Source organism: Pezoporus occidentalis, unplaced genomic scaffold, assembly GCF_034315485.1.
Source record: "Pezoporus occidentalis ecotype Australia unplaced genomic scaffold, CSIRO_AGI_Poc_V1 ctg1, whole genome shotgun sequence".
Classification (NCBI taxonomy): Eukaryota; Metazoa; Chordata; class Aves; order Psittaciformes; family Psittacidae; genus Pezoporus; species Pezoporus occidentalis.
In genome coordinates this window covers 5,135,939-5,158,391 of record NW_026912778.1, presented here as the reverse complement: position 1 = coordinate 5,158,391, position 22,453 = coordinate 5,135,939, and the positions used below count along the sequence as shown (strand labels likewise).

The 22,453-nt window shown below is 38.4% G+C and overlaps 1 long non-coding RNA gene across 1 annotated transcript; it reads right to left on the bottom strand.

Moving 5' to 3' along the window:
• Positions 1–20,881: 20,881 nt before the first annotated feature.
• LOC134162585 (uncharacterized) lies at positions 20,882–21,935 on the bottom strand. The gene is made up of 2 exons (XR_009964441.1): positions 21,437–21,935; positions 20,882–20,958 (listed from the first exon to the last, which is right to left on the bottom strand). It is a non-coding gene; the product is annotated as an uncharacterized LOC134162585 (long non-coding RNA).
• Between the last annotated feature and the right edge of the window lie 518 nt (positions 21,936–22,453).

Below are 22,453 nucleotides of genomic sequence, written 5' to 3'. Positions count from 1 at the left end.
ACTCTGGTTTTTTCCCTTTACTAGTCAAATAGCCATAGCAAGGTACATCACTCTGTGACCTGAGACTCAGTAACTTTATCTACTAGATTTTCTCCTGTAGCTGAGGGACATAGTATGCAAGGAAAACCAGGTGTCATCTTGTCACACAGAAAGCACCTCAGATATTAATACAGGTTCTGCCTGCATCAAAACAGCAAAAGTTTATCCCAGTTTCACATTCAATATAACTAAAAATAGAGTGGGCAAAGTTTGAAAGAAGATCAGTCCACCAAATACAAGAGTTTTTATTAAATCCATATGGTGCAGTAGCACAAGCAGTGGACACATCTGTTTCAACCTCAGGAAAAAAAAAAAAAAAAAATTAGTTTATATCCAAGTTTTATAGTTTTAACTGAGTCAGTAGGATTTATTTTTATATACATGAAAGAATTACATAAATAAGTATTATTTAAAGAATACTTGTAAACTTTTAACATTTCTGACTGCAGTCCAGTCCTGAAGAACTTGCCAATGCCAGGAATCAGGATTTAGAAGAGAACAAAATGTACTTTATAGAGAAATTACTTGTAAAAGCAGATTACATGTTCTGAGAAGGGTTGTAGTATGTGCCCTTTGAAAATTATAGGCCCCACCATTTACAGCTACAATGAGTCAGAGATGAGAACTGGGCAAGGCAGACTCCTTAGACAGAAAAATGACTCACCAGAATCCGCTTAGACTGAACTCCCTGGTCCTGACTTCCTTATAGAAAGAAACAAACTATGGGAGACATAGGGCTGGTCAGATGAAGAAACATTTGCCACAGTGGGGCCACTTTTTCCTAGCCCTTTTTCAACTGTTTTAGTTGATAACTTCTTCATATGAGGAAATGTAAGATGAGGAATTCCAATCTCACTGAATGAACAGGTACTTGGAGGGGAGGATAACAATGATTTGAATGCAAGGAAAGAAAATACAGATAAAATGAAGGGCAAAGTTCACTGACATCAAACAATTACTTGATGGTCTCAGAGATGGCCTTAGAGACAACAGAGTTTCATTTGTGGTCACTATTTGCAATTATAAATGTTTTATTCTGTATGTGGTCCTCCTCCTCACTGTGCTGCAGTCACAGATGGCAACCACAGATGATCAAGACTGATCCTACATTTTTGTCCCCAACTCAGCAGAGATGACATGCAAAAGCTAATTCAGCTTGGAACTGTGTCTTCCCAGAGATTCACTCAAGGAAAAGAGCACTTCAAACCAGTTATCAAGGCATTCAAACATAAGGAAGGAGTCCTTAGTGTGGACTTAGTAGAATCACAGAGTAGAATTGGTGATGGTATAATATGAAGGGAATCATCATCATGCTCTACTCTGTAGAGCAATGCAGAGTAATTTCTATATAGGAATATCCAAAAACATCTGCTCAAGTAAGAGCTCTGGCATTGTTGGGTGGGGAGCTTGCTGGGAGGGACTGATGCCCAGGTGGATCCTTGGCTAAGAATTGCATTGAACGGAGCCAAGCTGAGTCTGACATGCCACAGCTGTCAGTGAGTCAGCACAAGGGCCACCTATGACAGGAGAAAGGAAAGGTTCACTCCTTCCCAGTATAACCTCCCAGGGTAAATATGACCATTCCCATCCCAAGTGGATTTAACCAGCCACCAGGAACAAAGAGTTTCCTACTTTCCTACTTATGCCAAAAGCTGGTTTTCACACTTTTTATAAGGTTTACATCCTTTTCTTTGTCTGTAAAGAACAAGATGTTGAATTTAATTTGTGTTATTTGAAATAGCACAGGGTAAATGAGTATCTCACAATGGGACAGAGAGCTTTCCTGAGTTGTTTTTTTTTTAATAGTTTAGTCCTGGAATCATTCATTCCAAATACTTCCCCAAAATATTTCTTTCTAGGGACTTTACCTGCGGGATTATGCTTCTTGACAGGAATGATCTGACAGTAACCAGAACTGGAATTATTTCATCCACTGTATAAAAGGGAATCACAGCAACCTTGTCATTCAGTTTAGTGACAGAATATTATTGAGGAGCTTCCACAGGCCCCTGAAATCATGTTCTGCAATGAAATCCAATTTAATTTAATACGATCCCTCCCATCTTGAGAAATGCTGCACATTTCAAGTTGCCACTCAGCCCTAGCTAAAACCCAGAACTGGCATTTCGATGGACTTGGGTTTTATGTATGATAAATATATTTATTTGGATGATTTGGTGGTTGTTTGGGTTTTTTTTGTCCTGAAGAAATTAAAAATTATTTATCTGTTGCTTTCATCACTGATAGGCAGTTTCTTTCATAATTAGCATTTACCATACTACTTGAATTTCCTGTTGTTTAACAGCATCCGAACTGATTAAAAATGGAGAAAAGAGAACACTGAGTGCTGCTAGAGGAGACTACCTGCCCTCTGTGAAATTAATGACTGAGATATGCTGACTCTCAATACTTCTCTAAAGAGGTTCATACAGACAGTGCCCAAGGAGAGCAGAGGTCTGAAATTAAAAATATTTCTCAGCTTTTATACTAGTTAAACCAGTATTTTCCCCCTTGTTCCATGATCATTTTGTTCAGAGGTCCCTTGTGAAGCTTTTTTAAGTCAATTAAAAATTGTGTTATGTCTCCGAAAACATCCGAGTCGAAACTGTGAGCCAGCTACAAAACTATAAAAATATTTTTTTCTTTACTTTATTCCCCAGAAACATATGTGGCTTTTCAATCCATGTGTATGCATCACCATTAAAATATGGGTAAATATATCAAAGAATGCAGATATGGCACCTGGATTAAGCTACACATTACGTCAACACATTCTCACTCAGTGCAAGCTCTTAACAGTTGTTTTACATATAATTACTAATGAGATTTGGCAAGAAGCAGTATTTCTCAGGAGGTGGTTTGAAATGTTGTGACACTGGTGTTATGTCTAAGAAGTTTTCAGCAATAAGCCAGAAATTTCTACTGGCCACTCTTGTAATTAATATTTATTTCTTATTTGTATCACCATAATAACTAGGTACCCTAAAAAAGGATAAGCCTATCTTCTATGTTCTTATGCAAACACTGCATAAAAAGTCCTCAAAGAATCTACAACCAAAGCAACAATTAACAAGCCATAACCTGAGCCAAAATCATACCTGGTAGACAAATTCACATGGGCCCATAGGCTTTAAGCAAAAGAAATACAGCTGTCAGAAAAACAGATGCACTTGGAAAAGTACTGCAACTTGATTTAGTATTGGGCAGGTACTCAGAGAAGGGCCTCTCTTTGAACTTGTGTCTTCCATGCAATTTTTACTTTCTCAGTCTTCTGAAATTAATGGGTAAATCACAGCCATTCCCCATTGCTGCTATGCAAGAAATCATAGCAAATCAAGCAATCCATGTTTTTATTGCTCTCCAGTGTGTTTCCCTTAAAATTTATATAAAACATTTAACTTACTGTATATCTCTGGTGAACTTTTTCCCTTCTAAATGCCAATATTAAAAAAAGGATTATGAAGGGCATTAATTTAAAAGCACATGAGTCCATATTACTCTTCCATTTTTACAGGTGGCTGGTTATTAAATATCTGATTTACTATCACAGAATCGTAGCATCATTTAGATTGAAAAGACCCTGAAGAGATCATTATGTTCAACTGCTGAACAGCTTTTTTATTTTACACCACAGGAAACAGAAAGGCATGGGAAATATGGGTATGGTGACAATGATTAAAACTTATGGTTCAATTCAATTCAATTAATAATTTCAATTTCTATTAGTGGAGAAAACTTGTTATTGTACTAGCTGTTAATAACAAGATTATGTCATTACTACAAAGAGAATAATTAATTGAGAAAAGACGAACAAAGATCATTTCAGCATAATAATTTCTTTTCCTAAGCTATCCTACAGCACATAAATTGTGTTTATTTGGTATGCATACAAAACATTCAAATGCTTCAATACTGATTGTGTTCTCATTTGCACTGATTTGCCCTATTTACAGCAATGAAACTACTGATACTTGCATCAGTGTAGAAGAAGAAACAGTCCTTCTTTAATGGAACATAAGTTATTTGATTTGATTTGATTTGATTTGGTAAGATAGTGTTGGATTTTTGACTGATTGCTATCAACCACATTTAGTAATGAGATTATGGCAAAGAAAAAACCCTGAAAATGTACTGAAATTTTGAAAACTTCTTGTAAGATGCCTACATACCCACATTTAGGAATTTCTTTTTGATAGCAGCATTTTTCTTCAAATAGTGGAAGATGTGAGTTGGAGATAAAGCCACTACCAGTAATCATTTGCAACTTTTATTAGTTCTGGAAAGTAGTTTTATCAGCCTTTTTCTCCACTCACCACTATAGAAGTACACTGTTTTCTGAAGCCAGTCTTCCCTGCAGACCATCATTCTGATAATGTAACATAATAACAGAAAATTAGCACTTAATTTTCAGTCCTGCTCTTCCAGAATCTCTGTTGTTCTTTGAATAAGCAGAAACTAGAGCTTGTCACAGAAGGATGAAATCTGTACTGAATCACAAAATCTTTCTAAACACCTTCAAAGGTCAAATTTTAACATCAACTACAATGAGATACAGAATAACTAAAACTGAAGTAAAACCACAAATTCAAGTAAAAGATGTATTTCCAGAAATCTGAGTATCAGTTTTAAGTAGATACACATTCAAATAATGTTTAACTGAACTGGGGACAAGCAAACGAATTCATCAAGATGATCCAATGCAAAAGAAGGATTAAAAAACCCTGAAAAGCTCAGTTTTGATGTGGTATATGAATATCAATTGTGCCTCTTGAAATCTGGGAGACTCTTGATTGGCTTTGTCCCCATGTCTCTACATGCTAAATAATGGACATAGGGGTGCTTTCAGCTAAATCTGTAAAACTATTATCACATCAGCTACTGACTTGGAAGCTGAGAAGAAAAATAAAACACCTCAGCCTGAAATATTTATTCAGTTTTTCTCTAGAGAAACAAACAAGGAAGCCTATAAAAGTGTTGTCACCTTGGAATGGCTATTCTTCCTTACTGCATGGGTGCAAAATGTTCTGAAATGGAAATGTAAAGCAATTAATAATAAAAGAGTAAACTAAAAATAATTTAACTTTTGATGAAAATATTTAAATTTCTGATAGGGCTTCTTGACCAAATTATTGAATTCACACATAGTTTTCCTTAATCTAAATTGGCATTATATTCAAGTGAATAAAATATTCAACTGACATATTTTACCATCAGCCAAGAATTTAAGCTGGACATGCTAAAAACCAGCTGACCCATCACATTTCTTTCAGAAAACAGGCCGTTTACCCCAGCACCACCTCTCATTGTCTACACACTTTCTTTCTTCTGGAACAAGCTCTCTTGTTAAGTCTGACCCAGAAAATGAGGAGGGAGAAGAAAGCAGCTTCATGCATTTCTTCTTGTGGCATAGATTTCATCAATCTCTCTGTCTCCTATCCTTCCTCTCAGGCTCACTATTCCTTTGCTGGCAGACAAAAACTGAGTTTTCCAAAACCTGTTTAGAATGGCCCATTGCCATACATACCCACCAGAAGTTAATGCCCCCTCATGACTATGTAGTTGATACGCTTGTCAACAGGTCTTAAACAGGTGTTATTAAGGTGGGGGATTGGGGGGGGAGGGGGTGGGGGGTGGTGGTGGTGAGAAAGAGAAGGAAGAGGAGAAAATGGTTTATCTCTGATGGATATATCAGTTCAGAGTCAAGGAGAGGAGGTGAGAAGTCCAAGAGAGCACAGTATGTTGAAGTTGGGAGCTGTCTGGTTTTGTAAGAAAATCTGTAGAAGATTCCTATGAAGAACAGGGAAAACTGCTTCATTCCCTTCATGAAAAAAAAAAAAAAGAGGTTCATAGAATAAACTTAACCCTTTTAATTATAAACCTATTTTATTTAAAACAGTTAAGTATTTTTTTAACATGGAAGTGCATTCTGCTTTGAAAAAGGTTGGTGTTTCTAGCTCAGTACGTTAATTAGCCTTAGAAGAGGATGAAGGGTGGATCCTAGACCTCTGGTTTCAAGCTGCATGCTGTGAGACACATAATGTAACACCAGTCTTCATCATTATTAGACTTAACGGCAGTGACGCACACCATGAAGCTTAGTGGGGAACACAGCTCTTCGAACAGCCAAAGGGCTTAAGGGCCAAGGTACAGTCATCGTTTCTGTGTATGCAGAACAAGAGAGTACTCCAACCAGGGAAAGCATTTATGCACCATTTGAGATTCTCCTGAAATAGCACTGGGAAAAGCTCCAGGGAAGCCAATGAAATTACACAAGGGATTCATCTGTTTGACAAGCATCATCTCTGCAAGCTTTATCATAGCAAACAGAAAGACACCCTCAACAAAAGCAAAAATCTATTTCCAAACAGCACTGTAGGAAGGAAAATAAGACCAGTCTCTAAAAAAAAAAACAAAAAAAAAACAACCTTGAAGATTTTTGATAGTTTTGTCTTCTGATACGAGGACATTTATGTTCACATTTTCAATCTTTTCTTCACAGCTAATATTAATATGGCTAGGAGCTTTCTTTTATTCAAACTAACATTCCCAAACTATGCATAAACTAAGCAGATTTTATAGACTAGAACCTCAGCAGTGACTCGGGGGGAGGCCTGCCTAATCCACACAGCTCGGTTCACCTCCACCGAAAAGTGAAGCAGAGAGGAGAAGGAGTGTGGAATAAGGTCTCATGCCAGCATGGAGCTAGGGCAGGTGCAAGGCTCCTGCACAGGTCCCAGAACTGGGAAGTGCTTCTCTCAATAGCTCTTCATAGAAGCAGTATTGTGTCTGATAACAAATCAGTTTCAATCTCAGTCTCAAATCTGATAATTTAAGGAAAACACACCAAATGAGATAAGGCTATGATTTAAAATGCAAACTGGCAACACTAAAAAAGTACTACTATTGTACATGTTCATGTACACATATTGACTGTGCTATGTATCTGTAATGTTGACCCACTGTCTGCAAAAGTTACAACCTTCCATGAAATTTAGACAAGTAATTCCAAATCTACTACCTATTTTAAACAACAGATTTTGTTGACTCAATGCCACTAACAGACCCAATGCCACTAACAAAACTGCAAAACAAGGGTGAACAAAAAAGGAATTAATAGATCATTAGGCTGCATCAACTGAAGTCTGACATTCTGCTCTATATTTAGGCAAAACTCCACTGAGCTCCAGGGAAGAATGCAAGAGCTGGACTATGTTGTAAATGTGAGGAAATACAATGAACTTTTCTGAAGAGCTCACAGTTCTCTTATGCCAAAACTTTTAATGACATTATCTTTCTAACTGTCAGTCACTGCAGTATTGCAGTGAAAAATAAGCTGTTACGGTTCCTCTTGAAATATTCTAAAACTCCAGCTTCTTGTCCTGAGGGTATGAATGAGATATCTGGTATCACTGAAATTTAGCAAAGGGCTGAAGTTCACCATTACTGATTAGAATAATCTATAAATGCCCAAAAAGAGCTGCATCAAATAATCCTTATCTGAATTCAACACAATTGCAATGATAAAAATATAAGCTAAATAAAAAAGAAACACAAGAAAAGGAAATTAAAGGAAGAAATGTTTTTTCTTCATTTTGCTGTAAGCATTCTTCCTAAAATTACTGCTGATCTCCCACTCTTCCCTTACATGAAACTACATCACTGCAGCATATGTTGCAGCTCTGGACCAGTCTGGATTAACAACAGCACCACTTATCATCAGATTGTGGCTCAACACCACAGTATTTGCTTTTATCATACTGAGCAAAGGCAACAGGACTACCTACCTCTACCTTTGAATGTAGATTTCTGCTCTCATCTTACTCTATAGAAAAAAAAAAGTATTTACTGAGTATTTTTCATATAACCTTTTTAACTATATAACTATATGTGCTACTAAGTACTGAAGTTAGAGAAGGTAAGTATATGAATGGCATATTATGTTGTAAGTGCAGGGGAGGGAGGTTTGTGGCAGCCTAATTTCTGTGGTCATTTAGCCGCATGCCTGACTGGCCAGAAAACCATATGACATCTGAACACACAAGCTTCACAATGTCAGGCAAAGAAAGTTTGCTTGACAGTTTGATGGCTCTTATTTGAGACTTTAGTTGGTTGTTTTGATACAACATGGAAAATGTTGACTATCAGGGTCAAAGCAGTAATATAATTCAAAATTCAGTAGGAATTTTAGCAGAGAAGGGGCAGCTTGAATGTGGCACTGATGATCTGTGAGGCAGAAGACATTTCTCAGTAACATTTTGTACTGGATGGTGCCAAAGTATGGCAGGCTTTATTTCCTATTGTACACAACTGAGAAATGATAAAGTGTGAATAACTGATGCCATATTAATATAAAGTCTTTTAAACCACCTACTGAAAATACTCACTTGTAGATGGGGACAAAGTCCTTTGTTGAAAGATCACAAAAAACATTGTACAAAAAATATAATCCAATTATTTTCCTTTATTGAGTATCCTAGACTGTATGCAGTTTGTTAGTCTAACACATTTGCGTCTATTCCTAGTCCTGCATTTATGTAAATCCACTTACTTCAAGTAAGTTATTCATAGCTTTCCATTAATGAAAATGAGATCAGAAGAGAGTTCCACTTTTTATGTAAACATAGGTAAACGTGCATCTGTCTACAGTGCTATGCTATGCATCAGTCCCAGTTTACTACAGTTGTTCAGACCCAAATTGTATTAATACTTTCCCCACGCCACCAAAGGCAAAAAGACAGATAAATGGAATAAGACTTTAACCCTCTTGCTAATAAACAGCAACAGATGCACTCTGAAGTAAGAACACTATGCTTCACTTTTGCGGTGGTGTGCCAGTAACACATCAGCTGTGCTATCAAACAAATTCTGCCCAGCCTGAGCATTAGCACATTACTCTTTCCCCTTCCCCCCACAAAAAGGAAATGTGTGATATTTAGAAAGAGAACAATGTGAATTAAATGTTCCATGTACCAAGCATTAAGAGCCCAGCCCAACTCTCTCTGAAGTCAACAGGAAAAATCTCGTAACTAAATGTTATGTTATGAAACGTGATGAAACCGGGCACAGCCGCAGTAAAGCCACTTTTAAGGCACAGCCTTTTTCTGACCTTGATTCTTACTGAAGGAGAATAAATCCTATATGAAAAAGAAAAATCCTGTCTGAAATCAGTTCAGACAACATTAAACTGTGTCCATACACACTCAATAGCTGATACTGCTTTCATCATATTTTGTCAACCACCATGGTAGTTAGGACTGATACTTAACTACTTGCTTAAACATCTTTACTTCAGCACAGTGCTTCTATAAAAAATGCTTTGGTGGCCAAAAAAAAATAACTGTTCTAAGCAGGTTATCCTGATTGTTTTTTTTGTTTGCTTTCTACTTTTCTTTTCTGCAAAACTGGCAGTTCTTCAGGACTCATGCTGTTACCTTTCACATTCTCGCCAGTTATTGAAAATCTGCCTGAAGGCTGAATTCACAAGTATGGCAGTAGCACTATTTATTTACAAGCCTTTTTTACAATGCTATTAGAATTGCAGCACTAGCACAATCTAAACAATGTATAGAGTGAATTGAGAACCCTAGCTTGTCCAAATAAAACATTTGACTGAAAGCAGGTAGGACAAATGGCTCATGACCCACTGGGAGGATGTGACTAATGTGTGGCTGTACCACTGCCCATTGCTGGATACAATTAAAACAGGTTGCTTTGTATCTCTGGCCCAGAAACTGCTAGTTATAATCATCACTTCATCTAATTTCTTGATGTAAATATTTTAGGGAAAAACATTAATTTCTTTATTTACTTATGTGGTTTAGGGGTACTTTTTTCATCAGGTTATTCTATTTCTGCATCCAATAATACACAATACGTTATTTGTGCTTGTCCTGGAAAGAAGTCCCAAAAGGCTCTAAAGTCCACCACAGAATAGCTGATCAGGACTACTAGTATTACTGCATACTACACAGGCACTGAGTTGTATCCTCCTGCAGAAAACTTCAGTTAGCTGGGATTGTAGTGAATTATTTACATCCTGCTCTCTATTTTACAATTCAGCTAACCCCAGGGAGAAATAAAACTCCACCCCTCCACTCCCATAAACAAAATCCTCCAAACCCTCTTTATTTTCCTTTTCTTTTTCCTATTATTTGGGCTGCTCATAACTTACGAAAGTTTTCACATAACGTCTGTAATTTCCCTTATATCCCTGTTCTCCTGTGCTCTCCTCTAAATCAGTGTGCAATTTGAAATTTCTGGGCACCTTGTATGATTTTCTCTCCTTTCACATCCTATTGACCTTCCCTGCAATCTTTTGTTTGGCTAGGTCCACAGCATCATTTCACACCTTCAAGGCCTCAGCTGGGCCCAAGAAGCCTCCTACTTTCTATTTAATTGGGTTTTTTTCTTCCCATTAAATGAATGTGACACTGTCAGAATATTTCTTTTAGCTATGTTTCTGTAACTGCTCTGTTATACCTTGGTTATTGCACCTCCCTTTCCTCTTTCACTGCTTTTTATCAATGCCTAAATTACAATTTCTGATGGAATCCACAGAAGCTTTTGTAGCTATGGCACACTCTTACCAGACATTTGAGCAATTAGACCTTTGCTCGTTCATGAAATCCACAGAAATGGGCTGTCTGGATAGCAAATGTAAGTAACCTAAACTGGATAAATAGATTCAAACATCACATTCTGTCAGAGACATGTGAAACATGAAGAATTTCTTCACTTACGGGTCTTCTATTGTGCTAAAAATCTGTTCAGTTCAACTCTTTGAATACCTGATTTCAGCACTGACAACATAAGAAACAAAAAGCAGGCTCGGAATCTGCCATTATTACAAAGCCTCAATAAGTATTTCAATTTTGTCTTAAAGAATGTCTTTCAGGTACTCTGTCTCCAAGGCAGTGCAGAGATGGCTGCTGGCAGGAAAGTTTTTGATTCAAATTGACAGTAAAACTTCCTCACAGTTTGGCAAGGTTGAACACTGTGGGGGTTTAGTTCATATTCATCCTTCCTCTGAAGAATATCTGCATACAGCATTGTCTAGAAAAGAGCTGCAAGCAGATTTTTACATATTTTAAATTGCAAAACATTTAAAATAATAACCCTCTCCAAACAGCCTTTGGGCTTTTTAGGTCATGAGAGACCATAGAAGGCATTTATAGAATAACCAGAATTTCAGCAGCAATAGATCAAATGTTAAAGATTAACTGATTAATTAAGCAACATCTGTTCTATTTTCATGATACCCCATCATCAACTTGGCACCTCTTTCTTATGCACTTCTACCAGTATTTGCCATTTCAAACATGAACATGGGCAGGAGATGCAGAGATGGTGCACTACATGTAAGGGAGAGGTTTGATTGTATAGCCCTTACAGTTAGTGATGTGATTGAGAGCCTCTGAGTAAGGATTAGGAGGGCTGGAAAACAAAGGAGATGCTGCAGTGTATATCTATTACGCAACACCCAATCAGGATGTAAGCACTGCTGAATTACTCAATAAGCAATTTGGAGAAATTTCTAGATTGGTAACTCTGGTCCTTATGGGAGGTTTTAATTTCCCAGACATCAACTGGGAATATCATATTGCTGTGAAGAGCAGGTCTTGGAAATTCTTGAAGTTAGTAGAAGGTAACTTCTTGTCACAGGTACTCAGTGAGCCAACTAGAAAGATGCCCTCCTAGGCTCGCTATTTGTGAATAGGAAGAACTTGTGGGGGATGTGATGGTAAGTGGATGTTTGGCTACACTGCTCATGAAATGGTTGAATGCATGCACAGCAATGGCAACATGGTGAAAATAGAAGGAAAGGTTATTTCTGGGAAAAGCCTGGGTAAAGATTATAATTGTTCTCCAAAAATACATTTTGCCTTACAGTAATCATTACTTTTTCTTGCCAAGAACTTTCTAGGTTATGAGAATAACAAAAGTGGAACTTAAATACACAAAAATAAATCCCTCAAAACAGATTATATATGGGATATATGCAGCACAGATATGTATTACAAAGTTTAATGGCAAAGTTTGAAAAGAAAAATAATTATGTGCTGGAGTTATTCATATACTATAAAAAGCTACTCAGTTGTTTGAGTGCTTTTACAAGTAAAGGCTCTAGTTGTCTTTGGAAGAAAAGAAAAAGGATATATAATATCTGAAATGCAACAAATTGCTTTGAAAAAATATTTCCTATCATTAATCTGTATTCAATAAATGAACATTCCATGTATGGCTGAAATAAATACATAATAAAATATTCTAGTAGGACAGCTAAAGCAGCAAGCTAATACTCTGCTCTGTTGTTCAGTTAGATACTTCTTAGATTACCTGCTCAAAAGTTGTTGCTTAGGAGCTGCACTTAGAGCAATCCATTAGTAATAAGAGTATTTATGGCAAATACTGTCTATGTGCCATTTTAAGTGTTATTCTTGTTTAGAAATGCAGAGACGATTTATGAAGTGTGAAAGAATCAGTCCCTTATACTAACTCATAACTATGAGTTAAGAGAATCAGAAAGTGACAGCTTATGGTAATGTACTCCATATCCAGCTACTCAAAAAAACGAATTCTACAATCAGATTCCATTTTTTCTGTCAATAGCCAAAAGCAAAACCAAATCCAATACAAAATACAACTCGGTAACAACTTGTTCCATATGCTTGCATAAAACCATCACTGTCACTTATTACTCTTTTGGGTTTTATATACTGTCTAAACTATAAATTGTGGATATTTTTTTCCCCTTCAGGCCCTCTACTTTAGTGGAAAATAGTAGACATTAAGAAAGGGAGTGTCTCTAGCTCTACTGAAGAGACTTATGATTATTATCATAGGATCATAGAATGGTTTGGATCGGAAGGGACCTTAAAGATCAGCTAGTTCCAACCTCCTCTGTCATGAGCACGGTCACCTTCCCCTAGACTACATTGCTCAAAGCCCTGGCCAACCTGGCCTTGAACACCACCAGGGATGGGGCAGCCACAGTTTTTCTGGACTACCTGTGCCAGTGCCTCACCACCCTCACACTGAAGAATTTTTTCCTATCTAGTCTGTATCTACCCTCTTTCAGCTGAAAGCCATTCTCCCTTGTCCTGTCACTACATGTACTTGTAAAAAGTCCCTCTCCAGATTACTTGAAGGTTTCATTTAGGTATTGAAAAACCATGATAAGATCTCCCTAGAGCCTTCTCTTCTCCAGGCTGAAGAAGCCCATTATTATAAAAATTGCACTTCCACTTTCATTGACTAAATTGAATTATTCCCTAAGTCAAATCATATTTTCCTGTCAGTCCATTCTGTCTGTCCTTCAATGTAAATCTGGAGTTAGTTTTAATATTCCTTTAGACTATTAGATGAGAGTTCTAGGCACTGAAGCTTACCATGAGTGGGTAAATTTTAAGGCAATATAGTGATAATGATCTTTGCTTTTTGTGATGAGTGGCTGTAGAAATATTTGGCACACTAACAGAGAATATTTATTGGCATTTTTAAACAATGTCACCTGTCCTTTTTCTTTTTTTTAGAGGACTGATTTCTACCCAGATCAGCTGAGTTAAGTTTTAAGAGGCTTTCTCATATAAAATCTGCAGTGAAAACCTGTCTGACAGCTTTTATGAACTTCCTTTTACAACTTCAAAACCAGGAAAACACACATCTGTAAACACAGACTAGGACATTGCTAGAAGCTAACAGTTTGGATTTTGTCTCTTCACGGTCAAGCATGACTCCGGGGTATGAAAGAAAAAGCAAATAAGCAAATTAGTAGTTAAAAACCAGTAAGTAATCAAGCTTAAAACAGTGTATCTATCTGATGCAGTTTATATATAAAGTGACTGAATTATTAAAGGGAATAGTCAATGCTGCATTAAAAAAAAATAAATGCCGAGGTGACAAAATGTCATATCATACCAAGTTATTTAAGTTTGTAATGTCCAGAAAAGACTGTAGGAAAGTGCAGAAAGACCTAAGCAAGAGAATTATGATAGCATGATGGAGTATTCAATACGCACACTAAAGAGCAGACACATTTAAAGAAATATATAGATAACCCATGCAGTTTAATGGTATCCAAAGAGATGTGCGTGTTACTACAGAAAGCCCAATAAACTGCATTAAAAAAATACTCCCCAAATCCTAGTAGTACCACAGACAATACATTTCTATGAATAAACAGCAGAGTCTTGCCTGGTGTACTCTGCAGGTACTGAGCACCTACCCTGTAAAAATATGTATTAGAATCAGAAATAATTGGTTATCGACAAAGAAAAATGAAAGGATGCTGTAAGGATTTGTACTTTACATCAGGAAGAGGACATAAAGTATATCATGTATATAATGAGTGGAATACTGAGCAAGTATCTCTGACGTGTGGCAGGAGAGTAAGGATATACAGTCAAACAAAAAGAAAGTAAGTTCCCTACTGGTGAGCTGTATTTTCACACAAACAACTAAAACTAAGGAACCTATTGCCAGAGGCTGTTAGATATCTACCGACGTGCACGTCCTGGGTTCAGCAGCAGCAGTCATTTTTCTCCTTCTTAGTAGCTGGCACAGTGCTGTGTTTTTAACTTTTGGCCTGGGAACAATGCTGATAACACCACTGTTTTCAGTTGCTGCTCAGTAATGTTTAGTCTGACCAAGGACTTTTTGAGTCTCATGCTCTGCCAGGGAGGAGGAGAAGCCAGGAGGAAGCAGAGACAGGACACCTGACCCAAACTAGCCAAAGATGTATCCATACCACAGCACGTCATGCCCACTATATAAACTGGGGGCGGTTACCTGGAAGGGTTAGATTGCTGCTCAGGTGAGGCTGGGTATTGGTCGGCGGGTGGTGAGGTGTTGTATTCTCTTCCCTTGTTATTTCCTCTTATCATTATTATCATTGGGGTAGCAGTAGTGGTTTGTGTTGTACCTTAGTTACTGGCCTGTTCTTATCTCAACCCATGAGAGTTACATTCGTTCAATTCTCCTCCCCATCCCACCAAGAGTGGGGGGAGGAACAGGGAGCAAGTGAGCAGCTGCGTGGTTCTGGGTTGCCGGCTGAGTTTAAACCACAACAGTTCTTTGTGGCGCCCAACGTGCTACTCGAAGGGTTGAGATAACGGCAGATCTGACCAGAGTTTGTCTAATCGTATTTGTGATAATCATTCATTGTTTTGGATTAACAGTCACATGTCACAATGCTGATTTATTGGCTCTCAAAGTTGTTACTCTTAATCTCAGAGTTTCATCATGTCACACCTTACTTACAGATAGTATTTGCTGTTTTAGTGTTTCTTGGCTGTGGGAGGCTTGGGCTAAAGTTCTAGGAACCCACATCTCTCTGTGCTGCCCAGGCTACACTGCAGTGGCTATTCACAGGCACGATCCCACTACTGACTGGCACAGGAGCTGGATAGATCAGACAGATCATCTCTCAATTGTTTGAACTCCTGAGACAGTCTTTCCACAGCTGAACTAATGGAAGGGGTGAGATTGTCTTCGAACTATCGGAGTTTATGAATCATTTCATCCACTGTTGGTGGTACTATGTCATTCCCGGTTATTGGCGCAACCTCGTTTTAATATATATATGTGTATATATAAAATTCTGCTTGATACTTCATGTATTTTCAGACATCTAATATTTAAAATCATCCTTTATCTTTGCTAAATTAGCTAAATCAATACAAAATTAAGTGCAAGAAAAATACCAATTCACATATTTTTTGCCAATAATACACAAGGGACTGTTCAGCTTCTCACATTTACAGCCATTGAGGAATTTGGCTTTAGAATGACCAAGGGATGGCTGTAGAATGTCTAAGATTAGTCTCCACTCTCAAAGGGCTTTGCTGAACCGGTTGAGTACTATTTTTGCTGGAAGTAACAAGTGGTCAGTAGATCCTTGGGTTTCAATCACCACAGCAAACAGAAGAGAATACAGCCTGCAGATACAGGATGTCAATGTGACAGATGGCAGTCCCTACGCTTGTTTTGTGCAAACTCAGCACACTCCTAAAACAAAGCAGGTGCCCTTAACTGTACAAGTTTCTCCAAAGATATACCGTATTTCGAGTGACATTGTTGTGAATGAAGGGAGCAACATTACCCTGGTGTGTTTGGCCATGGGGAAGCCAGAGCCTTCCATTTCCTGGAGACACATCTCTCCATCAGGGCAGAGATGCAACATACATATGGCCTCATGATCGAGGGGTGGACTTAACAATGGACATTATTGCTCAGGTTATTCACGAGTGTGAAACATGCTTCAATTAAGCAAGCTAAGCAGTTAAAGCCTCTTTGGTATGGAGGACGATGGCTGAAGTACAAATATAGGGAGGCCTGGCAGATTGACTATATCACACTGCCACCAACCCGCCAAGGCAAGCTCCATGTGCTTACCATGGTGGAAGCAACCACCAGATGGCTGGAAACATACGCTGTGCCCCATGCCACTGCCCGGAACACTATCCTGGGCCTTGAGAAACAGATTTTGTGGTGACACGGCACCCCAGAGAGAACTGAGTCAGACAATGGGACTCATTTCCAGAACAACCTTATAGACACTTGGGCCAAAAAGCATGGCATTGAGTGGGTATATCACATCCCCTACCACGCACCAGCCTCTGGGAAAATCGAACGGTACAATGGGCTGTTAAAAACTACACTGAGAGCAATGGGTGGAGGAACTTTCAAACATTGGGATACACACTTACCAAAGGCCACCTGGTTGGTCAACACCAGAGGATCTGCCAACAGGGCTGGCCCAGCCCAGTCAGAACTTTTACATATTGTAGAGGGGGATAAAGTTCCTGTGGTGCACATGAAGAATTTGCTGGGGAAAACAGTCTGGGTTATTCCTGCTTCAGGTAAAGGCAAACCCACTCGTGGGACTGCTTTTGCTCAGGGACCCAGATACACTTGGTGGGTAATGCGGGAAGATGGGGAAGTCCGATGTGTACCTCAAGAGGATTTGATTTTAGGGGAAAAGCTAATGAAGTCAATTATATGCTGCTGCCTGCTGTGTAATACTTTTATAGCCCATCAACTAGATGTCTTCAGGTCACCAGCGACTGGCCCTGACTCCCCTCCGACCATCATCCCAACAAAGAATGAACTTTGATGAAACTAGACGAGTTCTGCGGTATCGTCAGCAGGCAACGATCCAACACTGCACACAGCCTCTCCTGCTCTGAAAGGCTGTTACAAGAGATGGAGCCCTACATCATGGACCAGATGAACTCAGCAGCTTTATAGGGATTGGTCCATGCATCTCTCTGTGTGTGTATGGATGTATACATATATATATATATACACAAGAGTGGTGATATATTGAAAATGTGGGATCTGAGCATGACATGAATGGTATGGAATAAGGGGTGGATACTGTCCTGGGTTCAGCAGTAGCAGTCATTTTTCTCCTTCTTAGTAGCTGGTTCAGTGCTGTGTTTTTGACTTTCAGCCAGGGAACAGTGCTGATAACACCGATGTTAGATAACAATGAAGGGTTAGATTGCTGCTTGGGTCAGGCTGGGCATCGGCTGGCAGGTGGTGAGCAGTTGTATCCTCTTCCCTTGTTATTTCCCTTATCATTATTATTGTTGGCGGTAGCAGCAGTGGTTTGTGTTATACCTTAGTTACTGGGCTGCTCCTATCTCAAACCTTGCGAGTTACATTCTTCCAATTCTCCTCCCCCTCCCTCTGGTAGCAGTGAGCGGCTCTGGGTTGCCGGCTGGGTTTAAACCATGACAGTGCAATAGTTAGACTGCAAATTTGCATTCCACTAAAGTATCAAGTGGCAGCATAAGACTGATAAAGATCTTGGAAAGGACATTAGATCTGTTACTTTACAGACTTGGCCAGTCTCTAAACAGAGATCAGAAGCCTCAATAAAAGAGAAATCTGCCAAGCTCTTACACCTTTCCTTGAAGGACCAGGCACTGCTGTCACTTATTTGATGAAGAGCCTAAATCTAAATGACAAGTCTTGTATTCACCAGAGGAAAACTCAACTTGAACAACTCTCTGAAATTCCTAACTCTGTCCATAGGGTACACCTATGGACTTGCAGTTTTACCCAAGCATGGCAGAGCAAGAAATAGTCCCCAGAGTATTTTATTATTTTAAATATTGAAAACTAGGTTCTTGATACTTTTTCTAAACAACACTGCTTTTACCCAGTGCAGCCTCAAAGGAGCATGAAACATAATTTCTATAGCAGTCTCAAAGGGAAAAATTACAAGACCAAACAAAACCAAACACAAAACAAAAATAAATTAAAAAAAAGCAAACCAAAACTTCAGAGTAGTCCTGTCAAAGAAGTGACAACAGAAAAAGCAGTCAGGGAGAATAGGGAGAAAAGGAGCTGACCCACCTACAGATGCTGAGCTCTCATACCACTGTTAAACGAAGATAATTACTGCAAGTCACCAAGTGTCCTGCAGCTTTTTTTGTGGTGGTGTTTTTAGTCTATATTGGAGTCAGTCTTGAGTTCAGGAAATGCAAGCAAGAGGGAGAACCACCACAAGCAGGTCTTCAAGTATCTGTTACATTGGACTTGGAAAATCAACCACACTTTTCTACTTAATCAGCTGATGGCATTGAATTCTTTATTCCATGTATCACATTTTACTCTTTCCTTTTAGTCACCTTTCCTAAGGGCTAAGATTCTTGAACATCATCATATACACTGCTAAAGTAATTGCTCTAGGTGTACAGGTTATTGGGTAGGTGCGGTCCAGCTGCCTATTGCACAGAGGGAGGCCCAAAAGGTGTCCTAAATGTGAGAAGTCTTGAGATTTGATAAAAGAAGCCTTCACTTTGCTTCCAAATAGAATATAATTACATATTCTTATCACCAGGGCATTGGGAGGCATTAATATTTCCTTTTGATTTTCAGTCCTGTGGAGAACTGCTAAATGTCTTCATTAAGATGTAATAATAAATAGAGCAGCCTTTTACCAATTATTATTTCATTGTTGTGTTTTAAATATTAAGCATGTAAAAGTCATTTCTGGCTCTAGTGTAAATACATTAAACTAAGAAAAGAGGGAAGACCCTCATTCAAGATCTAACCCTACTTCCTATCCTAACTTAAGTGGGAAAGATGGGCATCTTCTCTGCTGACTAAAGGAGGATGTTATCAGGCAGCTTTTCATATTCTCCACTCAAATGATCACAATTCAAGTTATCAGAGGAATGTGTATGACAGCTTGAAAGCGACCCTCACTTTTCCGCACAAAACTGAGCTGTGATCACTAATCAGGAAGGGAAAAGGTCAGAAGGGAGAAGCAGAGGGCAAAGTGCCTAGTGTTGGCTCTGTTCAATAGGAATTCTCCTGACTCGGGCTGGTCATAGTGCTAGTTTTAGGACTGCTCAGTGCAGCATACAGCAGTCACAAAAGAAGTGCAGGCACAGATTTATCAAACACAGTAAGTTTTCCTCTTTAGATGTAGTTTCTTTGCCTTTTTTTCTATGTTACATCTAGAAAATCAAGCTTTTTATTGTTACTAGGGACAGAAGGTACACTTTTTCCTGAAGAGTGTTTAACACATGAAGATCAGGAGTTGTGTACTCCAGCATAAAAACAGGGTCAGACTAATTCAGTGATAAATAAGTAACAAAGCATCCATGAAACCACTCTTGTCATTTTGTCTGGAATCAAAAACCAGAATTTAACAACAGAGTCTTATTTTCTCCTTTGTCATCAAAAGTTGAAGTGTGATTTTCCCATTTTGGTATTAACTTCAGTCTTAAAACTTTATTCTTTTTCACATGTATTGATATTGTGAAGTATATTCTCAGTATATTGAATACTAAACACACAGATGTTACTATCTGTTATCTTACTAACCACATCTTTCAGGCGTAAAAGTAAACGGGAACCTCACTGCAGGGCAGTAAGATGCACTCATGTAGAAATTCCTTTGTTCATCTGTTTCATCTTCCCACCTCGGGGAAGGAAATCTTTGCAAAAATGGCTGCCATCATACCCCCCATCTGTATGATGATCCCTAGGGGAAAAAGTGTGCTTTGGGATATGATCCCACAGTTCCACATGAAAAGTTTGATTGCGATCATTCACCTAACGTGCCAATACCAGGCTAACCAACCAGCTCTCTGGATGTGTTGAGGTTATTTAGAGTACTGCGAAGACCAAACTAAAAGCTTTGAGAGAAATAATGAAGAACAGATGCACTCCATGAAGCTATTTTTAATACTTCTTCAAAAATAGCTATAAAGTCATTTAAAATCAGACTCCATTATAATTGAGAAACACACAAGAACACCTTCAAAAAAAGTGATTTTTTTTTTTTTTAAAAGATTGATTTTCACATGCATGATAGATTCCTTTATTTGAATTTGAATATTTTGCTATTTTGGATAAAAAATTATTCATCTTATTTGGGATTGCTGACATTAAAAAAGAGCTAAAGAAACTCAAATAACATATTTTTAGAAAACCAAAGCAAAGTGAGATTAATTACGAATATTCAGCTATAAGATCTCAGATTTCTTTTGTATTATTCTTAACATCCACTTTCTGTCATTGCTGGTTTTGCTACTTTTCTCTACATCAACCCATGACTCATTGTTGCTTGCAAATATGAAGCATTTAATTTTAGACAACGTTTGTCTTCCGGGAATCAGTCATAAATGACTATAAAACCAGACAATATTTTAAGCCAAAAATGTCACCTCCCTTCAGAGGTGTTCAGCCTTATTCTCCATGCTCTTATCTTTCTGTTACTCCATTAATTTCTGCAGAGGTAGTCTCAATTCAGATCAGCCTCAAAGAATAATCAAGTCCATAATTTCAAGGCTTAGCAAAGAATACCAGTTAGCTAGGAATAATGGCTTTAAATTATTTATTTGGTCTGTAGTAATGATCTATTATCAGCAAATGCTATTTTAAGAGATTTTGCACCTCCTGCAGTAGAAATTACTAAGTCTCAAACCAAAGAGATAACATAAAGAACAGTAATACTCAGGTTTATTATTTTAAAAGTAGAAGCAAGATGTTAAGAGTGGGTTAAATGTGTATGGTGACTCCTCCAACAATTTGCATATTTGTCTTGTAAATAATTTTAAGCTATGCTGTTTTTCTTTCCCCTGCTTTGAAACTGAGCCAGTGATTTCCTGCTTTACTGTGATACCCAGCAAAAAACCCGCTGGGATATCACAGCTATTGTGGAGTCCTGCCAAATGAGTGAGCCCACACAGAATGGCCCAGGTCAGTGCTGTCATAGGAAATTACATTGATGGCTTTAAAAAAGGTACATTTTTATCACATTGCAAAAGACAAACTGCACATGTGGTTTCTTTGACTGTATATATGGTGGTTAGGCTGGGTGCATAAATACATCATGAAGAAACAGAACTCCATGAAGACCAAGGCCAGAGCATACCTTTACTTTAGATCCCATTCATACTAGTGCATCACAGGTTATCCTGGGTGGTATGATACATCCCGATTTTTCTTAAGAAAGCATCAGCGTCTTCACAATTTTAATGCTCTGAGACTATAAGAAAGAAGACAGGCTGTGTTTCAAGAGGATTACCTTACAAAAAGGTAATCCTTGAGGGCCATGGAAGACAACAGAGGAAGAAGTAAAAACTCTGAGGGATGGAGGGAATGTCATCAAAGCATATCCATTGAGGTTTGGGTCTTCCACTGCCCCAAATAGCTACTGATGTGGAGATATCAAAGCCAAAGTGGTGACAGGGGAAGAGAGGACAGAGGAAGATACATATGAATGAGGACAAGGGATATGGGGAAAAGGAATAGTGGGCCTAGGGAGAAACATGGGAACAGGCAAAAGAGCTCAAGGCAGCAAAATTACAGAAATCAGAAATTAAATGCAATCAATGAGGGTTAAAGTGAAATTCACAAAGAAAAGAGGATCTTTAGAAAGGAGAGGCTGAGAAGGCAAGGAGAGGGATTTGCCCTCTACATGAGAAAGTGGTAGGAATGCACAGAGCTCTTCCCAGGGATGGACATGAGCCACCTGACAATTTACAGGTTAGGATTAGCAGGCAGACCATCATGGGTCACATTGCAATGGGCATCTGCAGCAGACTTCCCATTCAAGAAGAATTAAATGCAACTGGTTGTTAGCCTATGTGAAAACCTACGAGCTCTTCAGAGGCTCTAGGTATGTAGTCTTGTGACCAGAGTACACTTAAGCTTCCAATTTAGTCACCAGGTGAATACATTAAAGTCATAAAAGAGATGGCTACTCAGTATACAAATATGCTGCTTTTTCTGTGTGGGCTTTTTTTTTTTAGTAGTAGTCAGGCACACCAAGGCAAACTCAGACCTGCTCCAAACGTCTTTGCAGCTTAATGGGAATCTTTCCATTGGCTCCAACAAGATCTGAATAATAAATATTGCACCAAAGATGTGCAAGGCAGGCTCATTGTGC